Raw genomic sequence first — 18,622 nt, forward strand, 5'->3', positions numbered from 1 at the left:
ACACAGCGGGGGCAGGATTGACGCCAGCCCCCGGCGATTCTCTGGGGGTCGGAGAATCCCGCCCCGGTACCTAAGATCCATTCGGAGCTGAGGAGTCTGGCTTCTCCTCTCAGAAAGCAAAATCTGGGAACACAGTGTCCTGACAAGCAGGCTGCTTCAACACTGAATCTTCTGCTAAAAGGTATATTCTGATTTTGGATCCACAGACCAGATAATAAAGTAACGTAAACAAAATGGGAACAACGGAAATAAACAGGAAGAGCTCTTACAGGATTCAAGACGGCTTGGGTTCAGGTTCACAGTATTTACATTTTAACTTGCTCTGACCCAAACCCATCCATTAATGGTGGTTACAATGGTTACAATTTCCTCACTGAGGCCAATTGTTGTATCACTAACTGCTGACTCTACTGACAGGGGGAAAAAGTTGAGAACAGGAGTTTAAATATTTTATTTCGGCACAATTTTCAGTTAGATTCCTGGAAATGACACCCAAGTACTAACTCTTCGAACTTACACTGAAATATCTGACTCCCTTCGTCCCGCAGTGCATGAGTAGAGCCATGGCTGTGCCCTCTGCCAAGATTAGTAACTCAGATTTGACTTCAGAGCAGGATCATGAATGTTGGTCTTCCAGAATCCGAATTACAATGGTGGAAATACCAAAGCAACTTTCGTCTGCTAATGATGGTAACGGGAGAGCTAGTGGACACGATAGGCGACCAACATGTGGTGCTGAATTTGACCTCTTCTGCCTTCTTTGTTTTCAGCCTATACCCTGGCTTTCACTTTCACAATAAGATGTATCAAATGCCGGTCCTATGAAGCCAACAGTTAAAGTGTTCATCATTTGCTGTTGGGTGGATCAAAAGAGCTCCTGCATATAATCTTTGCTGGGGTTTAGTTTTGTACATACAGCAACTTATTTTAAATTGAATGTTCGAATTATCCATTATTTGCCCAACCATGGCATTCAGGCTGAAGTAATCCTCTGTGCGTTGAATGGTTTCATTGTTTGAACTGATTTTATTTGCTGGATGTTGTCAAGTTTATGAGCTTTTTGTAATAGAAACATATCAGTCACCATTATAATTTGTATCCGATTCACTTTGCTGATAGTTTGGTCACTAACTGAATTGGTCACTATCGATGGATTTGGATTGATGTGATTCCTTTTAGTTTCAGTCACCCGTTTATAAAAACTCTGGTAATTGTGTTAGTTGCAATTAAAATGCAACAAAATTGCAAAATTAAGACAAGTAGGTTTTTTCCAAATGTCGTTTGTGTTTAACTTGAAGTCGGTACTTGAAGGCCTCACGGTAGCATGGTGGTTAGCATCAATGCTTCACAGCTCCAGGGTCCCAGGTTCGATTCCCGGCTGGGTCACTGTCTGTGTGGAGTCTGCACGTCCTCCCCGTGTGTGCGTGGGTTTCCTCCGGGTGCTCCGGTTTCCTCCCACAGTCCAAAGATGTGCGGGTTAGGTGGATTGGCCATGCTAAATTGCCCGTGGTGTAAGGTTAATGGGGGGATTGTTGGGTTACGGGTATACAGGTTACGTGGGTTTAAGTAGGGTGATCATGGCTCGGCACAACATTGAGGGCCGAAGGGCCTGTTCTGTGCTGTACTGTTCTATGTTCTATGTTCTATGTTCTATGAAAACCCAAAACTGTATCCATTCCAAATGAGCATTGTTAATTACTTGTACTGTATCTTTAAATATCATCGACTGAATTTCAATAGTGTAGTCTCGATTGATTTATATTTTTCTTGGATCTCATAATTACCTAGCTTTCCATTTAACTCACCCAACATTTCCTAAAAATCACGAACTTACCTCCAAGAGCTTGTGGAAAGATTACTTTATGACACGCTTTATAAACATGAGTCTCAAATCCCAAATTTCTGCGAATCAAAACTTTGAAAAGCTATCCAGCAACTTCCAAATCTCTGTTTCTCTCTTCCAGGAACAATAAGGGTAATTATTTTAAACAGTAGTACAATGCGTTATTAGTGAGTACAGATTTTAAAAAAACAAATGAATGAATAACAGTCGTTGGAAATATTTAAACCTTGAATCCTGGTACATCCTGTGAATTACTGGAAAGCTGTGCAATGGGAAAACTTGTCGAAACTATCAGTTTAATGTTTCCCTTCGTAGGTAATCCTATAATACAGTCTTTCTCTCTCTGTATAAATATTTGCAGACATTCAAATATTAAATATTCATAATGTTTTAAATGTTGATAAATCAGTTGTTGACAAGCATCGTCAAATTAATACTACTTACGTCCTGGAACTCGGTGTGAATAATTCAGCAATGCCTCGCAACTACAAGATGAATCTTAATCTGAACAGAAAACCCATCTTGCTAATTGAAAGGAGCAGGAGAGATTATGAGGTAAATCAAGATGCAGTGATTTGGTAACATCATACTTGGGTTTTAAAAAGTGGGTTGTAGAAAATTTGAACTTTTTCTCTTCCTTTCATCAGTACGCTTCATTGTATTTCTGTCACAACGTCAGATGAAAGTGAATAACTGCTATCTGTCTTATGAGCCACAACAAGGAAGACAAGAATCTTTTCCCAATTTATTTTATTATAATAATAATAATCGCTTATTGCCACAAGTAGGCTTCAATTAAGGTATTTTGAAAAGCCCTTAGTTGCCACATTCCGGCACCTGTTTGGGGAGACCGGAACGGGAATTGAACCCGCGCTGCTGGCACTGTTCTGTATTACAAGCCAGCTGTTTAGCCCACAGTGCTAAACCATACAAAATCAAAATCACCTAGTTCTCCATGGTGTTGATTCCTGCTATGAGGTAAAAAATGGATATCTAGGAGTTTACCATGAAAGGATTTTGGTTTAGTAGTAGTGATATATCCATCAAGGATTGCCAGCCCTCCAGGAAAGGCCTGGGGCTGGATTCTCCAAGCTTACGCTCAGCCGGAGAATAGCCAAAACGAACCCGCGACGCCATTTCCCGATTCTCCACACCCAAAAAAAATCACAGGATCGCGGCAAATGTGCACGGTGAGGAGAACCGCTGGAGTTGGTCCGACGACCGATTGATGGGCCCCTAATGATGCTGCGCCCTGGATGGGCCGAAGTCCCAATGGCGTGGTGCTAACCACCTATAAAAAAATCGTCAACCAGTCGTGCTGCCGAAGGAGGTAGGAATCGGCGTGGGGGGACCTGGGGCTCCCAAAACGGAGATAGCCGTGGCTGACGTGGGGCAGGGGAAGCCATCCAGGGTCAGGAGAGTGTGGGGGAAGGTGGAGGGGATAGGCGAGCGCCTGGGAACCACCTGCCATGGCAGGGCGATGCCCGCGCGAAGGCCTCCATTATGGCGGCCATGTTGATAGGCATCCGCACCGGGCTGTGACTGCTGTGTGGGGGGGGAGCCTACCAGGGTCGGGATGCCCTCGCAACGCGCGTTGGCCCATCACAGGCATCATGGCCGGGCACCTCGCCGGCCACCCCACCCAGCCAGCGGCACCCACCGGGGGTGGAGACGCAGGGCCACACCCACTGGAGCCCCCGGTTGAGGGCTGTTCCATGGAATGGTGGCCCTGATGGGGCTGACTGATGACAGGTACGGAGGCACCAAAGTGGTTGTGGTGGGGGCATACATGTCTGGGGCGCACGGTGCCAACCGGGGCGACCATGTAGTCCTTGGCACCTGGTTGTGGATGGTTGTATGCGCCATGATAACAGAGGAGCAGACCACAGAGAGGTTTGTGCTAGTCACTCAGGCTGCTGGTCCGCCTGCCCGACAGGCCGAGGAGGAGGAGGAAGTGGAGAAATCGACGAGGATGAGCCGCAGGATGTCGATGAGAAGGAGGAGAAGGAGGAGGAGGAGGGGGAGGGGGAGGAGGAGGTGGTGCCACGGAGATGCCTGATGAGATCCCGTGTGTACCGACGCCGCATATCGTTCCAGGACCTCCCGGAGAGGGCATGCAGGAGGCGACTGAGGATGAGCCGGAAATATGCCACAGGGCGGAACACCTGGCACTGCATGGGATTGGGGGAGGACACCCCCTCCCGGTGGCCGTCAAGGTTAAGGTCGCCCTAGACCTCTACACGATGGGGCTGTTCCAGTCGCCGTGTGGGCACCTGTCCGGCATCTCACAGGCGTCGGTGCACAGTCATGCCGTGAATGACGCCCTGTATGCCATTGCGGACCGGTATATCCAGTTCCCCGTGGACTGCGCCCACCAGGACGCCCGGGCAGCGGGGTTCGCTGCCGTCGCCAGGATACCCATGGTCCAGGGGGTCATCAATGGTGTGCATGTCGCCCTGCGGCCACCATCGTATAACAGGTCGGTGTTCATGAACAGGAAACGTGCAGGAAATCCATGAACGTGCAGGTGGTCTGTGACCACCAGATGAAGATATGGCATGTCTGTGCCCGGTACCCGGGCAGTGTACATGACTCCTTCGTGATGGCACAATCTGTGATCCCCGACATGTTCGAGGGACACCCCCCCCACCCCACTCCCTGGCTGCGGGGCTGGTTGCTGGGCGACAGGTGTTACCCATTGCGGTCTTGGCTGATGGCGCCTAAATGGATGCCATAGACCAATGCGGAGACCTGCTACAATGAGGCCCAATGTGTGATCAGATGTGTGGCAGAGAGGTGCTTTGGGGTCCTGAAGATGCCTGGACCGTTCAGGAGGAGCCCTCCAGTGTGACTCAAGGAGGGTCGGCTGCATCATTGTGGTCTGCTGCGTCGCCTATAATATAGCCCAGCAGAGGGGAAATGTGCTATAGGTAGAGGTGGGGAAGGAGGAGGATCAGGAGGAGGGACAGGCCTCTCCAGACGAGGAGGAATGGGAGAGGTGGGACATGGGGGTTGGATATGGGCGGGACGACGCCAGCTCCAAGGCCAGCGAGCACGGGACAGGTTAATAGCTGCAGGTTTCACCAACTGAAGGGGGTTCTCTGATGTGAAGGGGCACGGACACTACAACTCAGCACCACCTCATCACCGACAACGCTCACCTCCCCCACCACCGACCACCCTCTCCTCCCACACCACCGCAACACCCGCATGCACTCTACCCCACCATTACACATCCACCTGTGGCACATCGAGCTGGGGGCACATGGTTGCCAGTGACAGCGGGTCTGGTCCAAGGCATGGAGGATGATGACAGCCCGCCCTGCGATGAGCTCTGAGCTCCAAGTCATTAGACAATGCCTGACTCATGCACACACTGAGACCCAACACCTTTCAGCTGGGGGCGGGGTGGTGTGGACGTCCGGGGCAGGGGGGGATTACTGGGGCTGTACGGCACACCCACCGGGGCTCAATGTTCCATTACCCACTCAGCCACAGCGGCGCTAACCTCCCCCCATCCCCACACATAGGACAGAGCACAAAGACTGCTTCCATCAGTGATAAAAAGTGTTTAATTTGGACAGTTATACACTTGTGCCCCAGCCCCTATAGCCGAACTGTGCCCTGCACCCGTGCCAACTTAATCAGTGTCTAACCTTTTGGTCTTACGGGCCCTATCACTACGCCTATGTGGTTCCCCAGACGGCTGAGCAGGAGTGGAGGTGGACTGTTGAGACTCCTGCCCTGCGACAAGGGTCCCCTCCCCGTTGGCGCACATTTCTTCAGGCCTGCTCACTAATGATCCCAACCGAGGTGATCGTCTCTGCGATGGTGGAGGATGTGGGCAATAGCAGTGCCGGAGAGTCTAATGCAATGTCCTCATTGGAACCGAAGTCCGGCTTCTCCTATATCCTTGTGTGCTGTCCATAAGATCCCTGCATGTCCGTCCCCTGTGTCGATGTGTGCTGTATTGCCAACCCCTGTGTATCCGTCCCGTGTCGATGTGTGCTGTATTGCCAACCCCTGTGTATCCGTCCCCTGTGTCGATGTGTGCTGTATTGCCAACCCCTGTCTGTCCGTTCCCTGTGTCGATGTGTGCTGTATTGCCAACCCCTGTGTATCCGTCCCCTGTGTCGATGTGTGCTGTATTGCCAACCCCTGTGTATCCGTCCCCTGTGTCGATGTGTGCTGTATTGCCAACCCCTGTCTGTCCGTTCCCTGTGTCGATGTGTGCTGTATTGCCAACCCCTGTGTATCCGTCCCCTGTGTCGATGTGTGCTGTATTGCCAACCCCTGTGTATCCGTCCCCTGTGTCGATGTGTGCTGTATTGCCAACCCCTGTGTATCCGTCCCCTGTGTCGATGTGTGCTGTATTGCCAACCCCTGTGTATCCGTCCCGTGTCGATGTGTGCTGTATTGCCAACCCCTTTGTATCCGTCCCCTGTGTCGATGTGTGCTGTATTGCCAACCCCTGTCTGTCCGTCCCCTGTGTCGATGTGTGCTGTATTGCCAACCCCTGTGTATCCGTCCCCTGTGTCGATGTGTGCTGTATTGCCAACCCCTGTGTATCCGTCCCCTGTGTCGATGTGTGCTGTGTTGCCAACCCCTGTCTGTCCGTTCCCTGTGTCGATGTGTGCTGTGTTGCCAACCCGTCTGTCCGTTCCCTGTGTCGATGTGTGCTGTGTTGCCAACCCCTGTCTGTCCGTTCCCTGTGTCGATGTGTGCTGTGTTGCTGTCCCCTGTGTGTCTGTCCCCTGTGTGGTTGTGTGCTGTATGTCCGTCCCCTCTGTTTCTGTGCCCTCTGTTTCTGTCTCCTGTATAGATGTGTCCTGTGTAGAGGTGTCATGTGTAGATGTGTCGGGTGCAGGGCTGTTGAGATGGCTGGCCTCCCCATCGGTGCTCGCGTCCCTGGGGGACACCGGCCCTGGCCCTGGCTGGGGGTTGCCAGATGGGCCCGGAACATCGCCGGTTGGTCCTGTAAGACACAAGACAGCATGTATGGTTAGACCGATGGGCGGGGGGTAAGGGGGATTGTGGTGAGGAGGGTTGGGGTGGGGGGCGGGGGGCTATGGTGAGGGGGGGTGAGGGGGCTTATGGTGAGGGGCGTGGGGTGAGGGAGGTTGTGGTGAGGGTGGTTGTGGTGAGGGCGGGTTGGGTTGGCACAAATGTGTAGTGAGGGGCCACGGCCTGGCAGGGGCACGCCTCACTTGGTGGCACGCCTCCGACCTCGATATCGGCAACCTCCCGATCCTCAGATCCACCAGCGAGGTCAAGTGCTCTCTGCTCGGCCATGGTGAGGGGCCGCAGTTCAGGTGCTCCCCCTGAGTCTTCTTCCGTTCCATGTGGTTATGGGCCTTCTTCTACTGGGGGGGGGGGGGGGGGGGGGGGCCACACAAGCATCAACAGTGTCAGATGGTTTGACGCATGCTGCCCATAGGTTGGGTCCATGATGTCATTGATGCACAGGACACGAGGCCACTGTGGCTGCCATGGGTGGGTGCAGCCATGTGGGTCAGGGCAGGAGTGGGACTGTCCCACTGAAGGGGGGGGAGGGGCGGCTCACATGTGTTGGGTTGCGGGGTTGGTACCAGGGGCACAGTGATTGGTTACTCACCCTGGCTGCCCTGAGTAGGTTGTGCATCTTATGGCACTGCTCGCCTGTCCTGACAACCGGCCCGACCGCGCTGACGGCATCGCCCACCTCCACCCACGAACGGCGGATGGCGGCTACTGGTATCCTGTTGCCGGGTGCGGGATACAGGATTCCCCTCCTCTGCTCCACGGCGTACAGGAGGGTGACCAGCTCTCCCTCCCAAAACCTGGGCGCTGCACGGCGGGCGGCAATCTTCCACGTGACAGAAGTGATTGGGGCGGATCTGGCTTTAAGGCGTCGCAGCCCCACGTATCAGCGGCCGCTCTCTCAGACGCTTACCCGTGCTGGCCCCTTGCGGCCTGTTAAATCGGTGGGCCTGGGGCCCGTTGACGCCGTTGTAAAACTCTAAGGTCTTTACCACAGCATCAACACATAGCCCTGTTATCGGAGAATCCAGCCCCTGGAGTCTCCAGGAATTGTTAATCGATCTCCTGGACACAGCTCTCGCAGCCCAAGAACAAAAATCACTGGAATATTAAAATAAATGATTTTGTTTCTTGTAATTTACTTTGAACAGCTCTCTTGAAATGGGGGAGGGGGGGGGGGGGGTATGGAGGCTGTTTGCACGAGAAGTATCATCCGATTGGGTAATGAGTTTTTTTGCTGATTGGAGTAGGCAGTAGATGTCACAAGGATGGATGTGTTGGCTGACTAACGGCTGGAGTGTGAGCAAAAGTCATGTGATGAAACCTCTCGGAATACATTTAATCGCATTTGGCAACCCAAATCCATCAAGTCATTGGGTATTCACCAATGGGTATATATTCCAGATAGTCTCGTGCGTGCTTGTGTGTAGGTGTAAGAGAGAGATTATTGAGAAAGGAAGAAACAATTACATTTATATTGTACCTCAGGGCATCCCAAACTGCGTGCCATGTAATTAAATACTTTTGAAGTAATTGCTATAGTGGGCGGAATTCTCTGGTTCCATCCGAGGTTGGGAGCGAGAGTGAAAAATCCGGTGTTCCAGCCAAAACTCTATTCACACCCAGCAGCACTGGAGAATCCCAGCTGGGAGCGAGGACGTAAAGTTTCAGCCATTGTCTCAGGCAATTTGTGCACAGCAAGGCCCCATAAATAGCACTGTGATAATAGATAGAACAGTACAGCACAGAACAGACCCTTCGGCCCTCGATGTTGTGCCGAGCAATGATCACCCTACTTAAACCCACGTAACCCGTATACCCGTAACCCAACAATCCCCCCATTAACCTTACACTACAGGCAATTTAGCATGGCCAATCCACCTAACCCCGCACATCTTTGGACTGTGGGAGGAAACCGGAGCACCCGGAGGAAACCCACGCACACACAGGGAGGACGTGCAGACTCCACACAGACAGTGACCCAGCCGGGAATCGAACCTGGGACCCTGGAGCTGTGAAGCATTGATGCTAACCACCATGCTACCGTGAATGGCAAGATCATCTGCTTGAGTGATATTAGTTGAGGAATAAATATTGACCAACACACCAAGGATAACTTGTTCTTCTTCAAAATAATACAATGGAATCTTTTACATCAATGTGAGAGAGCCTCAGTTTAACATCACATTTGAAAGATAACACCTTTTTCAGACTAGATTTCATTCTCAGGTCCCTGAGTGAGACTTGAATCAACAAACTTTCTCTTACCAAAAAATGAGAAAGTTGTCATTGAACCACAGCTAACAACATGATGATACATCTGTCTAGTTCCCTGTAAATGTAGTCTGTCCACATGATCCCACATAGTTTGGTGGATAAGGTGATTGGCAGTGCCACCTGATGCATCTGCGATAATGGTGTGTTCATCTGATCCCCAGGATCATTTCTCAGAATGTAGGTTGGCCGTTGAATTCGTATTCATAGATTATCATAGAATTTACAGTGTAGAAGGAGGCCATTCGGCCCATCGAGTCTGCACCGGCTCTTGGAAAGAGCACCCTACCTAAGGTCAACACCTCCACCCTATCCCCATAACCCAGTAACCCCACCCAACACTAAGGCAATTTTGAACACTAAGGGAAATTTATCATCACCTTGGCAATTTTGAAAATCAGGGATATTTAGATTTGAAGCTAGGCACTGGCTCTGCTAAAACTTTACTGTCAAAAAGAAAACAAGCTTGGCCTTGTGCTTCACCTGCATGTGTCAAAGTACCCCAAAGACAGCACAAGTTTAATTCAGGAGAGAAGTAGGAACATTTGTTACATTGGTGGCAACGTTCACCATGTCTTCCAACCATATAAATGTTTATGTTGACCGACGTCTGTGGACAACCCACGAAAGCTAATTTAATTGGACGAGAGGATGGAAACTCTTGATTATACAATGTGAACGTTGATATTTATTCAAATACTTAGTGACACCATCACAGTATCCATCTGTTAAAATCTGTTGGAAATATTTGCAGTGAATGTTCACGTCTGGCTGGGTTAACAATTATTTAGTTGGCTGTTCCAGCTAAACTACAAATGTTGTGCTTAAAACTTGTCATGTTTTATTCTTCACTGGGTTGTTTTTTGAAATACTCATCTGATCTAATCTGCGTGTAATCTGCCAGTGAGACATTCACTGAAGTCGCCTGTGTGTGTTCCATGAGGGTTATTCCATTTACATGACTGCCATCATGTGGTCGGCAGATTGATTTGCAGCTTCGGAGTTTTATTAAAAAATGGGAGAAAACCAATTCCATCCTCACAATTGTCTAAGTCCAGTCCGGAAGTTTGTTTTTATTTTCCTTCCCCCGCCCACCTGCCCTCATTTTCCAGGAGTGCTGAAGAGCATATTAACCTTGGAAGGCATCCTATTGCCACCACAGGATTCATTGGTTCTATACAATGTCAATTGGTAAATGTGATGTGGAGATGCCGGCGTTGGACTGGGGTGAGCACAGTAAGAAGTCTTACAACACCAGGTTAAAGTCCAACAGGTTTGTTTCAAACACGAGCTTTCGGAGCACGGCTCCTTCTTCAGGTGAACCTTCTTCATTCACCTGAAGAAGGAGCCGTGCTCCGAAAGCTCGTGTTTGAAACAAACCTGTTGGACTTTAACCTGGTGTTGTAAGACTTCTAATTGGTAAATGGGCACTGAAGTTTCAATAGCACAATTGCTTCACAGCTCCAGGGTCCCAAGTTCGATTCCAGCATGGGTCACTGTCTGTGCGGAGGAACATCCTCCCCATGTGTGCGTGGGTTTCCTCTGGGTGCCCCGGTTTCCTCCCACAGTCCAAAGATGTGCAGGTTAGGTGGATTGGCCATGCTAAATTGCCCTTAATGTCCAAAATTGCCCTTAGTGTTGGGTGGGGTTACTGGGTTATGGGGATAGGGTGGAGGTGTTGACCTTGGGTAGGGTACTCTCTTTCCAAGAGCCGGTGCAGACTCAATGGGCCGAATGGCCTCCTTCTGCACTGTAAATTCTATGAAGTGTCACAACTTGATATGGGGGAAAGAAGGCCCACGTGGACTGTGTGGAGGTCATACCTTGGCATGGGGTCACGAGGAGCCATTGGAGCCAGTGCAGGGCCATAGTTTTTCATAGCGGCCATAAGAGGCCATGAAAAGGTGGGTGGAGAACTATTACGTGGCACAGTGGATATGAGGAGCAGCATTTGAACTCAACAAGAATTCAGATCTTCAGAAGGAAAAGGAAAAGCTATAGAAAGGAGGCTGTCCCAGGTTCGATTCCTGGCTTGGGTCACTGTCTGTGGGGAGTCTGCACGTTCTCCCCGTGTCTGCGTGAGTTTCCTCCGGGTGCTCCGGTTTCCTCCCACAAGTCCCGAAAGGAAATTAGGTAATTTGGACATTCTGAATTATCCCTCTGTGTACCCAAACAGGCGTCGGAATGTGGCGACGAGCGGCATTTCACAGTAACCTCATTGCAGTGTTAATGTGAGCCTACTTGTGACAATAAACATTATTATTGTAACACTGTAAAGTTATATTGTTTTCAAAGTGGTATGAGGAATATGCACATTCGACAAACCATTTAATAAGGTCTGCTCAAAGGTGTCGAAAATTACAGATGATTCCTATGCAAATGTGTGGCTACCATGACAAGATGGTGAAAAGTATTACCAACTCAGAAATAGCTGTTGAGGCCCAATTACTCATCACACCAACAATTTCTAGAACTGAAGTTCCTGTCCAACAAACAGTTGATTCCTACAATACACCAGGAAACCTTCATGCAAAATCATTTTGAGAAATCTTGCTTTTTATTAAAATGTTTACTTATATAGTCACATCTGTCCTTCTTTGGAAGTACTGTAACGTTACCATGTATCTTGTCCACTGGGATTAGATCGCATGAGTGCTTTACTGATTTATTGCTGATTTACTTCATTGCATCAAATACTTTTGAATACAAACGCTTTTCAAACACTGACTCAAAGGGCCATGCTAAGATTAAGTCAGGTTAAACATTAGCTGATCAGAGTTTGGGTACAAGTTCTGGACCTGAAGCCGACAGGGATGTGCTCGAGCTTACGGGTGGCCTAACCATTTCCTTTTGTCGATGTGCTGCTTCAAGCATTTTCGAAGAAATACTGCGCTTTTTTTTTCCAAAGAAACCAGGCTGTGGACAGATATTCCACATTAAAATTCCTGATTGCCCAAGCATCTGTGTTCTTGGTGAAATCTTATTATTTTCAGCTCCTCGACATGTGACAAATCTGGTTCTGATTTCCCTGCCTATGGGTATGAAACTTAAAGTTACAAATTGAAATCCTCCTGAGGCGTCTTTAGAGAAGGATTGGATTAAGGTGGATGACTCTATAAATGTTATTGTTGAAACCAATATTGTACCTCATGTAATGATGTAATTTCCAGGTTTTATTTTCATTGAGAAGGCATGACAATTGAGAACAGACGATAGTGAATGGAACAAAACATAACATTCCTGGAAGTCGTCTTTGATTGGCACGGTGATATCGCTGCTAGATCAAATTAATAATTTTATTCAATCTTTTGCATTTGAATTACTTACCGAACATGTAATATAATCAGACTATATGATGTGGAATGGAAAAGGGTTTACATCACATTCTCGCCGATGTCTGTAAGTCATTCACCACTTAAATCAGTCCTGAACCATTAGATCAGCCCACTCCTGGGATACAGTTTATTTCCCAGGGCTCCTCATCATATATCCCCCATGTCCTCACTAACATAAATATAACCTCCCCAGAAAAGAGAGTGCAGGTTCAATTAATACTGAGTTATCAAAATGGAATGCATGCTAACTTATATTTAAAATGATTGATTTTTATCATGATCCTTCTCACATAGCCCCATAGTCACTCTGAATGATGAGGCGTCCCACACACACTAGCTCCTCTCTGCAAGCTCTGTGGTTAGCTTGTGGGATTGCATTCCCATGGATTTGGAAGATTAAAGGGTGATTTGATAAAGAATGCTTTTGAGATACGGAAGGAACCAATAGGGTAGACAGAGAGAGACTATTGCTGTTGGCTGGGGAGTGTAGGAGTCTAGCAGCTACAACCTAAAGCTTAGAGGCTGGCCTTGGAGGAGTGAAATTAGGAAGTGCTCCTACTGGGTTTCAAGGTAGCACAGTGGTTAGCACTGTTGCTTCACAGCGCCAGGTTCCCAGGTTCGATTCCAGGCTTGGGTCAGTCACTGTCTGTATGGAGTCTGCACGTTCTCCCATGCAGTAAGGAGGCCATCCTCCGACCCTCGGTATTTGATCTTCTCCAGGTGGAGAAATTCTGAGAGGTTTGCCAGACAGTCTGCAGCTGTGGGTGGTGCTGCCGATCGCCAGGCGAGCAGGTTTCTCCGGCGTGCTATTGAGAAAGCGAAAGCTAAGGCGTCGGCCCTCTTACCCATGTGTAGCTCTGGCTGCCCTGATGCCCTGAAGATTACCACATTTGGGCATGACTTCACCCTCACCCCTACAACCTTGGACATCGCCTTGATGAAGGCTGTCCAGAACCCAGAAGGTTTGGGGCATGCCCAGAACATGAGGGTGTGGTTGACCTCTGGCACTGTTCACATTTTTTCTTCCGGGAAGAACCTGTTCATTCTGGTTCTGTCAGGTGTGCTCTGTGCACCGCTTTGAACTGCATGTCACTGAGCTTTGTGCAGGAGAGGTGGAGTTGGCCCGGCTCAGTGCTTCGCTCCAGAGTCCCCACCCCACATCTGTCCACAGTTCATCCTCCCATTTCTGCCTGGTCTCATCCAGTGGTGTTCAGGCTCTGTCCTGTAGCTCTCCGTATATTTTCCCACAGAGTTCCCCCCCCCTTCCTGTCCGTGTTCATCAGGTCCTCTAATAGTGTGCTCTCCGGGTCCCAGGAGCACCCTATTGTCTCTTTGCAGAGGAAGTACTTTATTTGCAAGTGTCTCATTTCCTGTCCTGTCAACAATTCCCATTCCTCGGTCAGTTAGTTCAGTGTTGCTAGTCTATGTCCTGTGTAAAAGTCCCTAACTGTCAGCATTCCTCCGTCCTGTCTCCATTTTCTAAAGGCTGAGTCTAGCATGGCTGGCGGGAATCTGTGGTTACCGCTGATGGGGCCATGGGAGACATCTTGGTTAGCCCTAAGTGCTGTCTTAGTTGGCCCCACGTTTTCAGTATGGCCGCTACCACTGGGCTAGATGTGTATTTCGTCAAGGGAGATGGGCGTGCTTCCGTGGCCAGGGCCCAGAGAGTCATTCCTTGCAGGAGGCCTCCTCCATCTGCACCCACTCCGAGTTGGGTGCCCCCAACCCCTCACTCTTTGCGCTGTTGCTGCCCATGGTGAGCACAGTAAGAAGTCTTACAACACCAGGTTAAAGTCCAACAGGTTTGTTTCAAACACGAGCTTTCGGAGCACGGCTCCTTCTTCAGGTGAAGAAGGAGCCGTGCTCCGAAAGCTCGTGTTTGTGACAAACCTGTTGGACTTTAACCTGGTGTTGTAAGACTTCTTACTGTGCTCACCCCAGTCCAACGCCGGCATCTCCACATCATGGCTGCCCATGGTAGTATTGTAAGCTTGGCAGTGCCAGGCCGCCCTTAATTTCCCCCCTTTGCAGTGTTGATTTGGCGACTCTTGGATTCTTACCCCCTCCCTCCCCCCCAACCCCCCACCCCCCTACCCCCCTTCCCCCACACCCACAAATGGCATAGTTATGCTATCCACATTTTGGAAGAAGGCCTTGGGGATGAAGATCGGTATGGATCTAAATAGGAAGAGGAACCTCGGGAGCACATTCATTTTGATCATCTGCACTCTCCCCGCCAGGGAGAGTAGGAGTGTGTCCCACCTCTGTAGGTCCTTTTTGACTTCCTCAACCAGGCTGGTCACTGCTGATCATGATGTACCGTAACCCCGGGTCTGTAAGCGTCCTGGTCTCAGTAAATCCCGTCGTCTTGTTGATCAGTATGGCTACTTCCGTAGCCCTCGTCCCGTAACGTGACTAGTACATCTGTCCCACGCAGACCTTCCTTACCAGTAATCTGTTCTTCTGTTTTAGGTGTGTCTCCTGTAGGTAGATTATGTTCGCCTTCAGGCTTCTCAGGTGGGTGAAGACTCTGGATCTTTTCATCGGGCCTGCGGGATCGCCCTTACTTTCCAGGTGGACGTGCCCCTGCCATCCAGGGTTTCCCTTTGTTAGGATGCCATCCAAAATGGCCGTGGTCGCAACTCCCACCATGAGGTCAGGCCCCTGCACTCGGGAGTTTCCCTTTGCCAAGGGACCCTCCAATGTGGCCGCTTTTCATCCTGCAACCCAGGGAAACCCCCTCGCTACCTGGCTGGGCCCCACCAGACCCCAGGTGCCAGAGGGAGTGCCAGGATGCCACCTTGCCCTGTCCCTGACCACCGGGTCTCTAATGGCTTGGGACTACCCCGCCAGGTGCCATTACAACTGGTCTACGTGTGTGTGGACCAGTACTAAACGATGCCCTGGCCGACTTCTCACTGGCACGGCCATTGAGTCCCTGGTACTGGGTGAATCCGGCAAAACGCATGGCTCATTTAAATATGCCGATGTAAATGCCAATCTCACCTCTCGTGAGATTCAATGGCCTCATCTCGACAAGTTAACACCAGGTTAAAGTCCAACAGGTTTGTTTCAAACACGAGCTTTCGGAGCACGGTTCCTTCCTCAGGTGACTGGAGAGGTATGTTTCAGAAACATTTATATTGGTAAAGTCAGAGATGCCAGACAATGCTTGGAATGCGAGCATTTGCGGGTCATCAAATCTTTACAGATCCATAGATAGGGGGTAATCCCAGGTTAAACAGGTGTGAATTGTCTCAAGCCAGGACAGTTGGTAGGATTTTGCAAGTCCAGGCCAGATGGTGTGGGGTGAATGTAATGCGACATGAATCCAAGATCCCGGTTGAGGCTGCACTCATGCGTGCGGAACTTGGCTATAAGATTCTGCTCGGCAATTCTGCGTTGTCGCGTGTCCTGAAGACCGCCTTGGAGAACGCTTACCCGGAGATCAGAGGCTGAATGCCCTTGACTGCTGAAGTGTTCCCCAACTGGAAGGGAACATTCCTGCCTGGTGATTGTTGCGCGATGCCCGTTCATTCGTTATCGCAGTGTCTGCATGGTCTCGCCAATGTACCACGCTTCGGGACATCCTTTCCTGCAGCGTATGAGATAGACAACATTGGCCGAGTCGCACGAATATGTACCGCGTACCTGGTGGGTGGTGTTCTCACGCATAATTGTGGTATCCATGTCGATGATCCACGTCTTGCAGAGATTGCCCTGGCAGGGTTGTGTGGTGTTGTGGTCGCTGTTCTGAAGGCTGGGTAGTTTGCTGTAAACAATGGTTTGTTTGAGGTTGCGTGGTTGTTTGAAGGCAAGTAGTGGGGGTGTGGGGATGATCTTCATCGATGATGTGTTGAAGGCTGCGAAGAAGATGTCGTAGTTTCTCTGCTCCAGGAAAGTACTGGATGACGAAGGGTACTCTGTCAGTTGTGTCCCGTGTTTGTCTTCTGAGGAGGTTGGTGCGGTTTTTTGCTGTGGTACGTTGGAACTGTCGATCGATGAGTCGAGCGCCATATCCCGTTCGTACGAGGGCATCTTTCAGCATCTGTAGATGTCTGTTACGCTCCTCCTCGTCTGAGCAGATCCTGTATTTATTGAGACATCTGAGAAGGAAGGAAGGAAGGAGCTGGAGATGGGGGATGGCTTCTTTAAGATGGACTTGCAAAATCCTACCAATCCTGTAAGACTTCTTACTGTGCTCATCCCAGTCCAACGCCAGCATCTCCACCATGGTCTCAATCTCAGGTCAATGCTTCTTTAAACTGTTGCATCTGAAGGACGTCTGGATTATGGAATTATGCATATAGGCAGCAAGCACTGAGGCAGAAAGAAATAAAGGTAAAGTGTGAGTACGTTCAAAGCCTGCCAAAAGATCTTGAACATTTTTCATTTGGAGGACTCTTAATGACACCTACTGGAATATGTGGGGATTGCTTCACTGCTGTGATTTTGAAGTGGTCATTCCTCATCGAAATCATGGTGTATCCTATTAGCATATTAAAATTGAATTAATGGGGTCAATCTTCCACTATATACGATTTTAAGGGAGGCATAAACTGTTTACAACAACTTGGTTAATGTCACCATTAAAATAGCTGAGAGGGAGTGCCGTATGAAGGTTTTATGTTAGATACAACTTTGAGAAATAAAGATACGGCTTTAGAATACATGTATGTAAATACGCCAAGTATAATGAATAAAAATGGTGAACAAGTAGCCACGTGGGAATAGATCTGCCGGCAAAAAGGAAGATATCCTGAGGACTGGATGCCTAATATTATAGGAACAGGAGTAGGCCATTCAGCTCCTCGGGCCTATCCTGCCATTTAATGAGATCCTGGCTGATATGTGGTTTAATTCCATCTACCTGCCACTGGACCATATTCCTTAATGTCTATTGTTATAATATACACCAGTATATCATGGTGCAGACACATACTGAGGGACATACACTAGGACCAATCAACATCCACAAACACCGCAGCCAATCACCAGTTAGAACACACACACTATAAAGGCAGAGGGCATCACTTTTCCCGCTCATTCTGGGTGCTGCCTCTCAGAAGCACAAGAGCTCATCAAGTTTAGTACAGACTCACACCACGCGCTGAGAGATTCAACTGGTTCGGACAGGCACAGGTCTCTAGTTAAACTAGCATCGTTTAAACCTATAGTTCTCGTATGTCTATTATTTTGTTAGTAGTTAATAAAATAGAGTTGAACCTTCTTCAGTGCTGGTGGCATATGTTAGCTTCACAAGTCTACACTGCCCAACACTTCATCTGTGTTTACCAAAACTCTATCTATCTCAGATTTAAAATTAACAACTGTTCCAGCTTCAACTGCTGTTTGTGGGCGAGAGGTCCAAACCTCTACCACCCTTTGCATGAAGAAGTGCTTCTTAACATTTCTCCTGAACGGTTTGGCCCTACGTTTTCGACTATGCCCCCTACTTTTAGAATCTCCAACCAGTGGAAATAGTTTATCTTTATCTACCCTGTCTTTCCCTGTTAATACCTTGAATACTTCGATCAGGTCACCCCTTCACCTTCTAAATTGTAGCGAAACCAGGTGCCATTTGTGTAATCTTTCCTCGTAACTTAACCCCCGGAGTCTGGGTATCATTTTTGTAAACCTACGTTGCACTCCCTCAAAGGCCAAAAAAATCCTTCCGAAGGTGTGGTTCCCAGAACTACTCACAGTGACTCCAAGTGGAGTCTAACCAGGGTTTTGTATAACTGTGTAATAACCTCTGTGCCTTTATATTCCAGCCCTCTAGATAAAGGCTAGCATTCTATTAGCCTTTTTGATTTTATTCTGCACTTGTTCCTGGCATTTTAAGGATCTATGCATCTGAACCTCCAAGTCTCTTTGGACATCCACTCTACCCAACGTCTTTCCATTTAGAAAGTACTCTGCTCTGTCCTTTTATGGTCAAAAATTAGGCAACCTCACTCTTGCTTACTTTGAATTCCATCTGCCACAATTTTACGCATTCATCTAGTCTGTCAATATCCCCTTGCAATTTTCTGCTGTCATCTATGTTGTCTACAATGATACCTAACTTTGTGTCATCAGCAAATTTGGATCTATGATTTTTGCCATCATCCAAGTCAAGAATGAATACTGTGAATAATTAAAGCCCCAA

Source organism: Scyliorhinus canicula, chromosome 21 (assembly GCF_902713615.1).
Source record: "Scyliorhinus canicula chromosome 21, sScyCan1.1, whole genome shotgun sequence".
Classification (NCBI taxonomy): domain Eukaryota; kingdom Metazoa; phylum Chordata; class Chondrichthyes; order Carcharhiniformes; family Scyliorhinidae; genus Scyliorhinus; species Scyliorhinus canicula.